The following is a 15,736-nucleotide window of genomic DNA, read 5'->3' as shown; positions in this document are numbered from 1 at the left end:
TCTTATAAATTTTTCTTCTTGATGGGACATTTCCTCCCATTTAATGATGCCTTAATTTTTGCCTAAATTGCCTCTTCAGGTTTTCAATCTAGCGGCCTTTGTTTTTCTTTTTCTGATGATGTCTTAATTTTTTACTTAGGTCACCTTTTCAGGTTTTCAACCTAGCAGGCTTTCTTTTTTATGGTTATGCCCTAAATTTTGCCTAAGTCACCTTTTCGGGTTTTCGACTTAGCGGGTTTTTCTTTTTTCTTGATGATCTTGAATATTCAACTCGGCATCTTCTTGGTTCCCTACACCTTAACAGAGTCAATTAGCATTCAGTAAGACTTAATAAGTAGGCTTAGGATATGGTTTAGAAAAAGAAAGGATAAAAGGCTCGACTTCCCAAAATGCCTCTAGTCTAATATTCTCTTTGTTTGTCATTATTTTCTATAAAATCTTTTGACTCTTTTTTTCTATTGCCCCTAGTTTGGCATTCTTTTCTTTTTTTTAATGCCCCTAGTTTGGCATTCTCTTCTTTTGAACCTTTTAACAAGGGATTTTCCTTTTGGATGACACTTTCCTTAAGAGAATACATTTTTTTACGTGACCGGGCCTGAAGTAATTTCTCAGATTGCCTATGTACCCTAAATATTTCTTTTTTTTCTTTTGGGATCAGGTCAAAACGTAGTTCATACTAAGATTCCCTCCCAATGTTGGTCGATGTAATTTAGAAAAAAAAAAGGCTATTGACTTTTTTAAAGGCTGCAAAAGGTTACGAGGGGCTAAAGAAAGTTATCTTTTATTTTTTTTGGTAAGACAGGGAAATGGTTTGACCAAAGGAGGCTTCATGCTGCTCGACTTGGTCAAAGTTTTAGGAATTCGATATCTGGATTGCTCTGTTGAGTAAAGTCTTTTTTTGAGAATGAATATTCTTCGAGTATGATCAAGTTTTCTGACTATTCAACTTTTCTAAAACTTCAAGAAAACCTTTTATTCTTTTATAAATGAAAACTCTCCTCTTTTGAGTGAAAAATATAGTAGATCCACTTGTAGTTCTTAGCGTCTTTCTCAATACTTTCAACTATATCATTTTTTATCGATAATCTTTGACTTTGAAATCACTCTTGACTTTATGTCTTGATCTGTGTTTTTGTGTAATCCATCCATATATCCTTATGAGACCATGTAAGAACATTGTTGAATTTCTCAAGTAAGTTTACTATTCTCTCATGTTCTCCTGAGGATAACATATCACCAATTGGCACTTCTTGAGTGTAATCTTTAATTTCAATATTTATCAAATTTGATCAGTGAGCTTTAAGTCATTTCTCATGTTAGATTTTATATTCAAATCATTATTGCACACATGATAATAAAAAGTTTATTTATTTATTAGAATAAAAAAAAAACATAGACTAACAAACCTTACTAAAACCCAAAAAAAAAATGACCAACTGAATTCAAAGACTGACGCAACTGAAGTTAAAAAAAACTAAGAAGACTTAAAAAGATGACATCATTTTGAATGGAGGGACACAATTCTAGAGTCTATGCTTTTTCGATTATCTTCGATGGATGACTTGAACTTGCCTGCTTTTACTATCTCTTCATATTCCGATTCAAGCCTGTCATATGTGGGACAACTCATTGTTTCAATAGTTTTTCTGTTCTTTAGTTATGTCACTGTCTTAGGGTAGTTGAGCTCATTTTGGCATGGAGCGAATGCACTATTAAGACCAATTGAGTGAATGAAGGAAACTGGGTTAACTAATTCGGGTTTGGATATGGATATTAAATTCAGAGTAAGAGGGGGTTGATTTTGAAAAGTAGGCAAAGGGTTAATCTTAACATTGGGATTAGTATGAGTGGGTATGGTGACTTTTCCTTGCTCAATAAGGTCTTAGATAGCATGTCTGAAAGTAATACACCTGTCAAGAACATGACCAAGCATCTGATGGAATTCACAGAATTGTCCATTATCCATGTTTGGGGGAAGAGGATCAGGCAAAGGCTTAGGTTGTAAAGGTGTCAGCAATCCCCTTTTCATCAATTTTTGATAAGCAACTCTAAGGGACATTCCAAGATTGGCAAATTGTCTCCTAGGCTTGACTTGTGAAGGCTGAGTAGCTTGAGGAGATAGTGTGAATGAAGTATTGACCACTTGTAAGGAATTGACATTAGGTTTGAAATGTTTGGGTTTTGACTCAAACGGGTTATTAAAAAGTCTCAAAGAGTAAGCATCCACAACTTGATTTCCAGTCTCAATGAAGGATTGAAAAGTGAGAAGGTACTGATGTATCAAGTACTTGGCATAATTTGGAGTGAAATTCCTAAGGATGATCTTGACTTGTTCCTTTTCTTGAGGTCGATCCCACAATTGAGCGGCTTTAGCTCTCCATCGCGCAATGAACTCAGTAAAAGTTTCCCCGGATTTCTATTTAATAGTTTCTAGGTCTCTTCTTGTGAGTTCAATATCCGTGTTGAATGAATACCAACTAATAAACTCTTTCATCAATTCATGCCATGTTCTTACTTGAGATGAGTCCAATGACATTAACCAACGTAAGATAGGGCCTGTGAGGGTTCTTTGAAAAAGTTGAGCCATTTGTTCTTCACTCAGACCCTGAGATTGCATTATGCCGACATATACTTTTAAGTGGTTCCTAGGGCATCCAATACCGTTAAACCTCTCCATATCTGGCATTGTGAACTTCTCTGGTAGACGGACCATGGGAAATAAGGTCATTGCCCCTAATCCAAGAGTAAGATCGTCGGGGTCTTTAATATTCTCCAAAGTAGTTTCAACCTGAGTTATTCGATGAGCTAAGATAGGGTCGACAGGTAATTGATCATCTTCTTGGTTTTCGACAAAGTCAAACACATCCTGAGGTTCTATAACTTTATCTTTTCCCTTTTCAATTTTCAGGGATTCAATTTGTGTTTGGACTGAAGCAATAATCTGTGGTTGAAAAGATTCTAAAATCTGACGGAGCGCAGCTTCATCCATGGTACTCGTTTCTTCTTGTGGCAAAGACTGACTACTTGGTAATGGTACTCTGGAAAGACGACTTTTTCCACGAACTCAAAGTGGTACAGATGGAGGTTTAGAACGTTTAGGACCAATTATCACCTGATTGGAAGTAAACCAATGTTAACCATTGACTCTAAAGATTTGACTCTTAACCACATGATTAAAGTTTCGATATAGAATAGCCCAAGTCCGGTGGGAAATATCGAATCCAAATTAAGATTCCCAAGAATATTAGATTAAGGATAGAGAGACAATGGTTGGAACAAGAGGTGATTTTTATTTTTATTTTTAAAAAAATAAATTGATTTTCCTAAAAAAAACTCTATGTTCATTTTTTCCTTTTAATAGAAGTACGAGACGCCAAAAAAAAATCCTTTTCTTTCATGCCGTTGTCAGTCATACTCACAGGAAGGAAGGAAGGAGGGAAAAAATACTAAAACAACAATAAATAAAAAAACAAATAAAAAAAAAACAATAGTTAAAATTCAATGCCTCAAATACCTGTTATTATTATGGTGTGCAGTAAAAAAAATCAATCTACCACCCGATTTGAAACTTTTCCTAAAATCCAGATTTTGTCGGATCAAACCATATTTTTTTAACGCTTAATGATTCTATCGATCTTGATCAATCTACTTACTGAGAGACTAACCAAAACAATAAAAAAAAAATCTTTAAATCAATGAACCCCAGAATTTCCACAGCAGTAGCCGGTTTTAATAAAATCAAAGAGCCGAAGTTCTAATTTTTAGTTTGTGATTGATCTCCCTATTTTCAAATTAAAAGAAATTGGAGATTGATCCTCTTCTCGAAAATTTTGGATTTTATAACGATCTGGACAAGAAAAAAAATTGAAAATTTTCCGTCAAGAAATTCTCTTTAGGTAGAAATCGATCAAAATCAGGTTCAATTCGAACAATGTGCAACGATCTCAAGGTTTATGTCGCGATATCCTACCATCCCATTTGCGATTTAAGGTTTCAAATGCAATCCAAAATACACCTTTATCCGAAGAGATAAATCAAAGATAAAAAAAAAACCACGAAATACATTTTCAATGAAGATCGTTGGCTCCTCAAGCAAAATCCATTGTTTCACTATGAATCAAAATATTTCTATGGATCTGAACCGACGCACCATTAAATTTTCTTCGACAGTTGAAAGAAAAGGCTGATTTCCATTAACTCGTTCTAATTCAAGTAGACTTCAAGGGAACATGGATTCAGCGTTCTGTATTTCTTCGTTAAGAGAAAATCGACAGTTTTTTTTTTTAATGATCGGTCATATGAGATGAAATCGATCGATCCAAGAGAACTCACCCATCGTTCTCTGTTGAAGACGATGGAGTTGGGGGAAGAAAAAAAAATTTATTTTAAAAAAATATGATTAAACGGGTTGAAGAAACAAGAGAACTCACCTATCATTTCAAGAGACAAGAGAACTCTCTGTTGATTAAACAGATCGATCCAAGAGAACTCACCCATCGTTCTCTGATGAAGACGATAGAGTTGGGAAATTTTTTTTTATAATTTTAAAAAACATGATTAAATGGGTTGAAAAAACAAAATAGCTATTTTACTAACAGTACCCTATTGAAAATCATTGGGTTTTGAAGTTAAAAATTGATTTGTACTAGGGCCACACCACCTTTAAAAAAAATTAAAATCAAAGGTTGCTGTTAACAGAACCTAAAAAAACAAAAAAAAATTAGTTTTCCTTTCTTGCTGTCAATGGGCAGCATACCTAACATAAAAAAAAAATTATCATATATATTTTTTTTTTGAAAAATCAACCAACAAATTAAACACATAAAAAAAATTTGAAAACTAAAAAAAAAATTGCTTGTCCAAGGATCAATCACACATACCTAAAAATATCTAGTAGGTAACGTTAACTGGCTGACAAACGTCAACTAGCTAGAAGAATCGTGGGACGCAAGCTTTGTACAAGTAAAAAAAAACATGCGACGTTGGCCAATCTCTAAAGTAACTGTTTATCAGTAATGCTTAGGAGTGGACAACGTCAATTGGCTGACAAACATCGACTGGCTAAAAGAATCACAGGACGCAAGCTTTGTACACATAGAAGAATCATGCGACGAACTATTTGTCCAGTCAGTTAGCCAATCTCTAAAGTAACTATTTATCAATAATGCTTAGGAGTGGACAACATCAACTGGCTAGCAGAATCAGAGGATGCAAAATTTGTACACGTAGAAAAATCATGTGATAAAATATTTATCCAGCCAGTTGACCAATCTCTAAAGCAATTATTTATCAGTAGTTCTTAGGAGTGGACATCGTTAACTGGCTAGTAGAATCACAAGATACTAGATTTGTATACGTAGAAGAACCATGCGACGAAATATTTATCCAACCAGTTGGTTAATCTCTAAAGTAATTGTTTATCAGTAGTGCTTAGGAGTGGACAACGTCAACTGGCTAGGAGAATCAAAGGATGCAAGGTTTGTACACGTAAAAGAATCATGTGACGAAGTATTTGTCTAGCTAGTTGGCCAATCTCTAAAGTAACTGTTCATCAGTAGTACTTAGGAGTGGACAACGTCAACTGGCTAACAAATGTCAACTGACTAAAAGAACCATGCGACAAAGTATTTTTATATTTGGTTGGCCAAGCTCTAAAGCAACTATTCATCAATAGTGTTTAGGAGTTGATAATTTCAACTGATAAACGCAACTGGCTAAAAGAATCATGTGACAAAATATTTATACATGTTAGTTGGCTAGTCTCTAACGTTAGAGCATTATTGAACATGATGTTTTTTTTGTTGATGTTGTTGAACTTGAAGTAACTTTACAAGCTGCTTACGTACCCCAAATGGGATCAAACCAAAACGTAGTTCAAATGGATATTACTTTAGGTTTTGCCTAAATCGCCCTTTCAAGTTTTCAATCTAATAAGCTTTTTTATTTTTTTTTACCATTTACAATTTTAACTCATGCGGGTCAGGAATATAATGTAGTTTAAGCTCATACGATAATGAGCATCGTCAAACAGTTTAGGCTCATCCTGATGAGCATTATCAAACAGTTTAGGCTTATGCTAAAGAACAGTGTCAAATAATTTAGGCTCGTGCCGAGAAGCATTATCAAATAGTTTAAGCTCATGTCGAGGAGTATTATCAAATAGTTTAGGCTCGTGTCGAGGAGCATTGTCAAATAGTTTAGGCTCATGCCGGTAAGCATTATCAAATAATTTAGGCTTGTACCGGAAAGCATTATCAAATAGTTTAGGCTCGTGCCGGGGAGCATTATCAAGCAGTTTAGGCTTTTGTCGATGAGCATTATCAAACAGTTTAGGCTTGTTCCGGGGAGCATTATCAAGCAATTTAGGCTCGTGTCGATGAGCATTATCAAACAGTTTAGGCTCATGTTGATGAGCATCATCAAACGGTTTAGGCTTGTTCCGGGGAGCATTATCAAGCAGCTTAAACTCGTGTCGATAAGCAATATCAAACAATTTAGACTCATGTCGATGAGCATTATCAAGCAGTTTAGGCTCGTGCCAGGGAGCATTTTCAAATAGTTTAGGCTCGTGTTGAGGAGCATTATCAAACAATTTAGGCTCGTGTTGAGGAGCATTATCAAATAGTTTAGGCTCGTGTCGAGGAGCAACATTCTTTTAAGTATAGTATCGTTTGAGGAATTTACCGTTGATTGGACTAAGACGTAATCCTTTCGGTGTTACTATAAGGTATACACCATTAGTGTATACATTTTTCACTATATGAGGTCCATCCCATTTTGAATCAAACTTCTTTCGAGAACGGTGTGAGAGGATGATTAGTTGTTGTATGGCGAAAACTAGATCACCAACTTGAAAGGAACGTGGTCAAACTTTCTTATTGACTGCACGTGATAGAAGAGCTTGATAACACTCTAGTTGTTGTTGTGCTTCCAAATTATTTTCGTCCAATGCATCGAGTTCAGTTAAACGTAATTTGGCATTTTCGTCGCAAGTTAGACCCTCTTGGATTGCAATTCTTAGTGAAGGTATCTGACAGTCCAAAATGAGGATAGCTTCAACTCCATAAACTAATGAGTAAGGTGTTGTTTGCGTGGGGGTGCGGTATGAGGTTCTATATGCCCATAGTGTTTCCAAAATTTGTTCATGCAAATCTTTTTTTGATTTTGAAACAACCTTCTCAAGAAGTTTACCAAAAGTTTTGTTGAAGGCTTCGACGAGTCCATTTATTGCAGCGTTGTACATTGTAGAACATCTATGTTTAATGCTAAACTTCATGTGTTGTGCCCAGTCAAATACTAACACAAATCCCCATGTCAGATCTCGAGGTACTAGGTGGCACCTCGAAATTTCGGCATGGTCTCCTCTATTGATGCTAGCATTCCAAGGCATTCAACCTGCACCTAATAAACGACATACAATCCTGCATAAATATACAAAATATAATACTAGCAGAAGCCTATATACATCTAATAACGTACGAAATATCAGAGTGCGGAAGAATAACAAGAATACAGGATTATACAAAATTCATCACTCTAACAGAAGTCCTAACACTCAAGACAGAATCCATAAGACTACCTGGAGGAACTGACACCACTAGGGGGTATAGTCCTAGTACTTACCAGGTGACGGACTCTGGTTGTCTATCTGACCAACCAGATCCTCATTCGTGCTCTATACCTGCCTCACCAAGCACTGAATCTAAAACTAAAAAAATAGAGAAGGAAATGGTGAGTAACAATGGTTACCCAGTAGGGAAATCAACAATTTCTGTTAATAACCCCTCCTAACATGAACGAAACATACTGGATCATTTTAAAATATACAAAACTTTACAGAAGAAACTACAATTAACTGGTACATATAGCCAGGGTTGAGCAACCAAACATTTTAAAACTCACATGACATCATTCAACAGTACTCACTATAATATTATCTTTTTATACAAATCTAATTAATCAAATGGAAACATTAACCATGCATTTCATTTTATATATCAAAATAAGACAAAAATACATAATACACAATGGCGGAGTATTGGAATTAGAAAGTTAGGATTCATGACTAGATCGCTCCCACTCGGGACATGATGTTACAATTTTTCTATGGCTTTTAGTTCCTGATTTTGTGGTCGATCGCTGCACTTACCACGCTTGGTTGACCATTTATCCGGCTCAGGCTGGCCATTTGATGTGACCGTAAGCAATGAGTCTCTTTTCAATGTTTCAGAACGTTCGACTACTATAGATTGTTAGTGATCACTAACTAATCATCTTCGTCTATTCCTATTAGGCGTGCATGTGATTCCCAAATATACAAACCATTCGTATACGACCACCTTTACATTACAAGTTCACTGGTAAAAATTAAGAGGAATATCCTGGATTCCAGTTGTGACTCCACTCTCATACGCGTCCCATACCACATATAAGCTTGGTGGTCCCTATCGTACATCCCAGGATAGTACACTACTCCAGATGATATGACGCACTATCCCTTCAAGCATTCACAGACTCTTTAACAGCTCACAAAATAGCTACATATATAGATTATTTTTATTTAAAAACAAAAGAAAAATTAGCAATACAAGGTTGAGAATGGATGTCTAGTTTCCTACCATGCAAGTGTGGCCACCCGTCCTAAAATAAATAACATAACGGAAAGGTAAACAGCGCCTCGCGCTAACAGAAATTTAAATAAACATGCAACCAACAATATTATCCCTCGATATCTGTTCACCAATCTACTCACAACACAACAACGAAAAATACAGACATCACCCCTCAGGTGTGACTCTGACATTTTACCGTTTCATACCCTTTTTCCTTTTTTCCGATTTTTACAATTTTCAATCTCTTCAATAAAATATCCATTTTTTTATATTCATCAACTCAATATGACTTCATTGAATATTAAATCACAATTTCCAACTATAAAATTTATTTTTATCAATAATATTGAAAAAGAACACAAATTTTATATCAAAACGGGGTCCGAGCAATGCACAAGACCCAATTTATGGAAATAACCCGTTAAAATACTCAACCCACGTATAATTTGTTAAAAATACAATTAAACATATCAACACATGCAATTTCTGGCGTGAAGTTTTAAATAACAAAAGAATTATATATTTTGGAAATACATCAAAAAAATTTTGATAAAATCCTAAATGTAATTTTCACAATCTACGATTACTAATAGAAATTGAAAGTTCCTAACAATCACTAGACGACGAATTTGAAGCATGTAGGCGAATCGAGGTGAATGATGCAAAAATCGAGGTAACTCGTACTTCGAGACGGCTGATTTTCGAAACCGGCCTGGTGGTTTCGAAGATCTCGATGTCGTCGTATTTTTTCCCTTCTACGGCGGAGGACAATTTGACCCCGAAACGGATGAAATCTGAGGTCGAAATTTTGAAATCCTCGTATATAAATACGACTGATTTTTGACGATATTAGATGAAAAAGAAAGTGAAATGGAAAGAGGTTGGGTGGGTTTTGTAGAGAACGCAGCTGCGGACATTTCTTCCTTCTGCGTCGGTCGTCGACGGTGAGCCGTTTGCTGTAGATCTAGGTTGAAGTTTAAAAAAAAAACAAATTTTTTTTAAACGTTGGCTGTTGGACGGTTGGAGAAGACAAGTTTATAAAAAAATTATTTATATAAAATTTGGGACGAAATCGGTATTTCGCCTATTGTTTCGATTGACGATAATTTGACCATCTGAACACCAAAAATGACGAATGAATATTCTATTTTGTCTAATTTTTCATTCCGGATCTAATGGTATAGTCAATTTCTACAAATTCTGTCTCTAAAATTTTTTTACATTTTTAGCCTAAGGTGACCTCTAAAATTGATGTCGTTTTCATTTTTGACGATAATTTGACTTTCTGATCTCCAAAAATGACAAATAAATAGTCCACATTCAATAATTTTTTGTTACAAATCTAATGGTGTAATTGAATCTTAATAATTTTGCTTTAACAAAAAATTACTATTTTAACCTGATTCGACTCGGTAATCGAAGATTTTGTAACTTTTATATTCGGACTCGCATTTAAGGGTGCTTACCGGCTAAAGTATGTTTTTCAATCATTTTGAATCTAATGGTAAGGTCAGATTCCATTAAAAATGATCAGAAACATCCTAAAGTTTTACCCTTAAGTTCTACTTTCAAGATTTTCTCAAAATTATATTATTTATTTCCTCGAGATACGAATAAGAAATTTGGGATTTTACATCATGTATAATTGATCCATCAGTGTATTGCTAAAAGATTTCCCATTATCTGTCATGATATATCGTAGAATGCCATAACGGAAGACGGTATTATTTTTTATGAAGTGGACTACCGTTTCTTTCTTGACCTCTCAAAGGAGAACTACTTCAGTACACTTAGAAAAGTAATCTATTGCGATGAGAATATATAGATGTTGCTTTGAAGATTTTGAGAGTGGTCTAACGATATCAAGTCCCCATCCATCAAAAGACCAAGATGCGATTGTAGGATGTAATGGTTCTGATGGTTGACGAATGTAATCCCCATGAAATTGGCAAGCTTTACACTTTTTGACATAATCTAAAGAATCTTTTACCATTGTAGGCTAGTAAAATCCCATCATCTTCAGACTATGATGGAATTTCGGCCTTGACTGATGCGAACTACCAACTTTAGAGTATGCTTCTTCTAAAACATCTCGGATTTCAACATCCCCGAGACATCCCACTAAGATGTCGTCGAAAAAGCGACGATATAACTTACCATTGAAATATAAAAATCGAGGTACTCTATGACATATTTCGATTTTGTGCTTTAGGTCGTCTAGTAGCTTCCCATGTTATATATAGTCAATAAACGGCTGTCTCCAATCTTTGACTTCAGTTATTTCAACGATGTTTGCTTCATGTAACTCACAATTTTCATATATCAAAGGAGGTAGTACCCACCTATAGCAGATAAGGATACTCATTGTCTCTTCTTTTGACATAACCAAATTTGCAATAAGACTAGCTAAAGCGTCAGCATGCTTGTTTTCGACTTTTAGTATATGCTTGATGATGACGTCTTTAAACTGATTTATAAGTTGTGTATCATATTAGTGATAAGGTACCAACTCATGTTTTCGAACGTCATACTCTGCTAAGAGTTGGTTGATGACAAACTGTGAGTCCCCATACACATAGAGTTGGTGTAACTTCATCTCTAGCCCGAGTTCTAAACCAATGATCAGAGATTGGTATTTTACAACATTGTTTGAACATAGTTTCATCAAGGCAAATGAAAATGGCTTGAGAAGATACTTTTTGATACTTTTCAGAGCATTCTCACGAGTTTCATCCCATTCAAATGATGTATCTTTCTTTATCAATCGATTGAAGGGATGACAACACCCAATTAAGTTTGAGATGAATTTACGAATGTAAGCAAGTCGACCTTGTAAATTCTTGAGTTCATGAATGTTCTTTGGTGTCGACATCTTTTTGATGCCTTCAATCTTGTTTCGATCGATTTCAGTACCGCGATGTGATGTCGAACCACGAATCCCAAAAATTTATCCAAGGTAACTCTAAAAACATATTTTAATAGATTCATCTTGAGTTAGTACCGTCGCAATCTGTTGAAAGTATCACGTAGATATTGTAAGTGATTTTCTCTTTTCTTGGACTTTACTACTAGGGCGTTAACATAACATTCGACCTTGTTATGTAGCATGTCATCAAAGATCTTTTCCATAACTCGTTGGTAAGTGGTACCAGCATTTTTAAGTCCAAAAGGCATAACTTTGTAATAATATATACATTTTTGGGGTATGGAAGGCCGTGAGTTCCTCATCTTTTAACGACATTCGAATTTGATTATAGTCAGAAGATCCATCTATGAAAAATAAACCTTCATGTTATGTAGTTGCATCAACCATTAGTTCTATGATTGAAAGCGGAAAATCATCTTTTAGACATGCATTATTCAAATTGTGAAAATTTACACACACTCGAATCTATCCATTCTTTTTTTATATCGGAACTATGTTGGAAATCTAGGTTGGATACTTTACTTCTCGGATGAAGCTAGCTTTTATCAACTTGTTGACCTTCGTCTCAATTTGTGGTACCCACTCTGGTCGAAAATAACGTGGGCCTATTTTATTGGGCGAACTCCGTGTTTGACTGCTAGTTAGTGAACAGCGATCTTCGGGTCAAGTCCTGGTATTTTTTTATAAATTCAAGTAAAGACATGTTTGTATTCTTATAACAACTTGAGGTATTCGGATTCTTTATGCTAGTTTAGAAAAGTGCTAACGAACGTGGGTCGCGACTCTTCAATTGTCCCAAGGTTTATTTCTTTTAAGTCGTAAATAGTGGCTTGTCCACCTTCTTCAAAGACCGATGGAGCATTTTCGAGTTCTTCATCTGACGACGTAGAATATTTTTCAAGGAATTTCTCAATGGTAATGTGATTTACATAAATAATATCTTCAGAAGTGTCTATCCCCATAGTTGAAGCTTGACTGTCGCTCGTTTGATTTGTGAGGACGATGGAATGTCGCTTCACAACTAACGCATCTGATATCGAGACTTCTAAAGCTACTTGTCGTTTCATGCGAAACGGAATAGTGCTATGCAAGCCACTACTATCTTTATGCTCAACATATTTATTTATAGGTCGACGTCATGATTGCCTTTGTATTTTTACTCCAACATTCTGATCGAGTCTAGATAATGCAGATGTACGAGGTTTATGAACTTGTACATTATAATGATCATCTAAAGTACCCAATCAATCAAATACCAATGTGGTCAAAATATGGCCACCAATTCAATCAAAGACTGATGTCAGTGGAAATGGTATTTCTTTTATAGACTCATTGATGACTTCTACTGTAATATGTTGTAAAGAAATTGTCTTCATCTTAGAAATTTTGATTGGAGTCTCTAACGTATACCCTAGCCCTGCTCGTGTGAATGAAACTATTTCTCCAACTCGAACTAATTTGACTTGTGTTGCAGTTAAGCCATGAATTTGATCAATTGGTGGTAGTTCACCCAATTGTACAGGTTCACCTTTTTTGTAACCAACAATTTCGAATGACTTTGAAGTTTTATGACCAAACTAACTTTTAGACTCAACTTTTGCAATGTTGTTCGTGATTGATGTAGTTGTGATAACACTTTTCACAAGTATCCTTACGACGTAAGATTTCTGGAGAGGTGTAACAGACAAGGTTAACTCTTCTTTCAGCATCACTAATTCGACTTTAGAGATAGAAGGCTTGGTCTTTGAAGAAATCTCTTCGAAAGGTTATTATTTCGGTTTCCGTCGTGATTGTGACACGTAATGAAGCATTGGGTTTGCAACACAACTGTGAATGACGTGTCCATTATTGATTGACTTACCTTGACCCGTTGAATTTCTAGTTCTTACTTTTTTACCCGTTCTTTTTGAAGCTGAGGACCAGGAGAAATCTTTTCAACATTATTCATAGTATACTTTCCTTTGTCATGTTTATATGTTTCTGCACGCCATCTTGGTAATACTTGAAGCATTAATGTAATGTGGATTGTACTACTTCAGTTTCATGTAGCCACGGTCGACCAAGAAGCAAGTGATATGAAGTTTTACAATCAATCACGTGAAAGAGTACTGTTGACTCCAAATCTATGATAGAGAGCTTGACTCTTGTCATGCTGATAGTTTTTTGACCCCCTAAGTTGAAGCCTTGAATCATCAACTTATTGTGAGCAAGTTGATCTAATGAGTGCCAAGCTATTTCATGGTACGAATTAGCATGATGTTGACCGCAAAATCACAATCTAAGAGGATTCTTTGAACTTTATTCTCCTTCACATAACCTGTGACGTAAAGAGGCTTATTATGAGGTTAAGACCCCAATTGAAGATCCACATCAATGAAGGAGATTATGGCCATGCGCATACCATTTTGTTGTGGATCTATGTCGAGTTGAATTTTCTATTTTGATTCAGTTGATCTTTGTTTTGAAAGATGTTGAACTTTTTGGAATTCATTGGAGAAATCCAAGTCGACTTGCGAATCTTTTGTTTCTGAGGTGAAATTATCTTTTTCAAGTCTCTGATCTCCATCACTGGAAGTAGTAGGATGTTCTTCAGACCTATCATCAATATCATCCTCTAGTACTTCCGCTTTCACTTGATGACATAAAACTGTGTAGACTTCCTTCGAAAGCTTCTTAGGTAAGAATTTTAAAAGAGTAATCGGCACACGAGGAGATTACTGAAAGATGTCTTCGGGGTCTGCGGGCAGAACTCGAAAAGCTTTCTTCTTTATTGCACTTTTTCATTTCTTTGATCCTGTATTCGATTTTGATTGTCTTCTCTTTCTTTTTGGCTTTGGAGTGAGAGGAGTTAGCACATGTGTAGAGCACCTTTTTCGACGAGTAATAATTGTCCACCCTTTGTCATCAACTGAAGCAGAATGCGAGATACTCAACTTTGAATTTAAAATCGAATAAGATTACGATCCTTGTTGAAGTAAAATGGGAAATGTGACGATCTTTCTTTGATTTGACTTTGCCCCCAACGTGGGATGGGTTTTTTCAACGTCTGAATGTATGGACATGGGTTGTTATGGTTGAGGTAGAACTTTTGGGATTTGAGGAGATGAAATATGTGTTGCATATGGACTTGCCAAGAGTATTGGACCAAAAGACCCAAATGTGACAAAGGTCATGTTGGAAGTAGCAACATTTTCGACACAGTCAAGTTCAATTTTCCCTTGACGTGTTAAATCCATGATCTTTTCTTTGAAGAAGAAGCATTTTTCAATTGGGTAACTAATCACCCGGTGATAGCGATAATATTTTAGATCATTGTCGCAACCTACTTCCTCGGGTCGTTTGGGTATTAGAAGTTCAATGAGCTTTAATTTTAATAGCTCTTCGAACATGTCCAAGACATCAGCATCGAGAAAAATGTGTTATTTTGCCTCAAGCTCTTTAAGAGTTTTCCAAGCTTTTCCTTTTTCTTGTGTTGAATTAGTTCTTAGTTGATATTCATTTTTCTTACTTGTAATCTTGACAGGTTTACTGGTGGTGGTAGACAAGACTTCTTTAATTTTGAAGGACTTGCCATCCTTCTTTTCTTGTCTTCTAGACTCGCTTGGTCGTGGAGTCTAATGCACAACTATATTCTACTATATTTTGTGTGCACAAGCAGTTAGTTCTTCGAAAGTATGTGGTTTAATTCCTTTTAGGATGTAAATGAGTTGCCAGTGCATCCTTTGAACACAAATCTCGATAGTAGAGGATTGAGAGAGTCGATCCATGCAGTTGAGGGAATATTTTTCCAACGCTCGATGTACTCGATGACCGATTCATCTTTTCTTTGTTTAACTACAGCGAACTCCACCATACTCACTGTTGTTCTAGTACTGTAAAAACGACCAAGGAATACTCTTTCGAGTTGATCGTAACTATCTATTGAGTTGGGTTTTAAGTCGGTGTACCAATGGAACGCATTGCCGTGTAGGGTGCGAACAAATTATTTTACCATGAAGTCATTGAATGTATCGACGTTGTTGTAAGTTTCGATGAAGTAGGCAATATGCTACTTTCGATTGTCTTTTCCTTAAAATTGTTGGAATTTTGATGGTTGATATCCCGTTGGAAGACGCATTTGTTCGATACGTTGAGTGTAGGGTTTGAAGTAAACCAATGAGGACTGTAGCATACCTCCATATTGAACACGAATGGTGTC

The sequence above is a fragment of the Akebia trifoliata genome, chromosome 5 (assembly GCF_017979445.1).
Source record: "Akebia trifoliata isolate Shusen 1 chromosome 5, ASM1797944v1, whole genome shotgun sequence".
In the NCBI taxonomy this organism is placed as follows: domain Eukaryota; kingdom Viridiplantae; phylum Streptophyta; class Magnoliopsida; order Ranunculales; family Lardizabalaceae; genus Akebia; species Akebia trifoliata.
This window is presented reverse-complemented; position numbering follows the sequence as displayed.